We start from the raw sequence: 1,525 nt of genomic DNA on the forward strand, positions 1-1,525 counted from the left end.
AGGCATCACAGACATTTCTGGTATTGACACTCAAAGCTCTATACAGCTTGGGGCCAGCATATCTGAAAGTACATCTATACCTTTAAAATGTTTTAATATTTGCCACATTGGGTGGAAAGGTGGCATAGATATGTTTTAAACAAACAAGCAAATAAAATCCATGATGATTTTACTTGATGGCATTTTGAACATTAGATTACACTCATGGAGATGAGGTTTTTAGTATCTACTGGTCATTGAGCTCTGATTCCAAACCATCTGAAGGAATGGAGACTGTCTAGCTTTCTCTGTGTCTGTGGTTCTTTTTCAAAGTATCAGCTTCAGATATAGCTTCTATAGGGGAACTGTATCACAGTGGGGGGGGGAATTCACAATGTAATGCATATCACTTCTAACAACACACCCACTGTAAATACTCATGCCAAATGCTGCATCATTAAGCAGGAAATGATGTTGTATCATTTAGACTAGGCCTCAGTCAGAATTAATCATCTGGTATAAATACTAAAAGCATGAACACAAATACAAATCTTCACTAATGCTGACATGAGCTGTCTGTCGGCACAATGATTGTTACACTTCTTTCCTGCCCATTTTAAAGTGGAATTACAGGTCTTACCCTGAACACAGGACCCTATGCTGAACAGCTCCTCATTTGACATTGGAATTGGTTCCCCTTGGCATGAGTGTGATAAAGAATCTGAACAATCAGATAGGGACAGGATCATTGCTGTGAGTCATTCTTGTCCTGTCATTCCCACAGGCACTTTCATCCCTTGTCTTTTTTTGCAGATGCTGCCCACATGCTTGCAAGCTTTTCATTCTACGTATGAAGAAACAATACTTAAAAGATGGATGAAAGGAAACAAATGTAAGCTGGAAAATTATGAACCTAGTCCTAGTCTACACCTCTTTCCAGTTTTTTCAGGAGAACTTCTTTTGGGGGATATCAATGAAAGCAAGATACCGTTGGTCTGCTTGCTGGGAGGGGCATGTACAGGATGTATCAGATAACAAGGACACTGATTCAGCATCCATCATCATACATAGCTGCTGATGATATAATTTGCAGTAGAGCATCAGGGAACATCAAACAGTAAAAGCTTTACTGATTAACCTCATGTTTATAACAGCAGCTAGTCTACTAATACAGGGGGAAAGTTTCACCGTGGTGACTTTGCTTCAAACCCTCTTTGTTTTTTTCCAAACTAACTGCAGTGCAGAGGTAGGTTGATGACACCTTAGTGGTTTAAAATGATCACATTTTCTAAAACTGATGCCATCTTGTTGGTACTAATAACAACTCCCATCAAAGTCACCACTCTTAAGTGGCTTGCACTATACCTTTGCAGATTGGATTTATGGATCTATTTCATTAAAAAACCCCCAATCTTGCCCTTCCTTCAAGGAGCTTACAGCAGTGTCTCTCCTCCTCTATTTTATCCTCATAACAATCCAGTGAGTTAAAATAAAGTTTGTTCAAAACAAGTTTATTCAGTAAGATTTGAGAATATGAATCCAGGTC

Source organism: Gekko japonicus, unplaced genomic scaffold (genome assembly GCF_001447785.1).
Source record: "Gekko japonicus isolate JY-2015 unplaced genomic scaffold, Gekko_japonicus_V1.1 scaffold2381, whole genome shotgun sequence".
In the NCBI taxonomy this organism is placed as follows: domain Eukaryota; kingdom Metazoa; phylum Chordata; class Lepidosauria; order Squamata; family Gekkonidae; genus Gekko; species Gekko japonicus.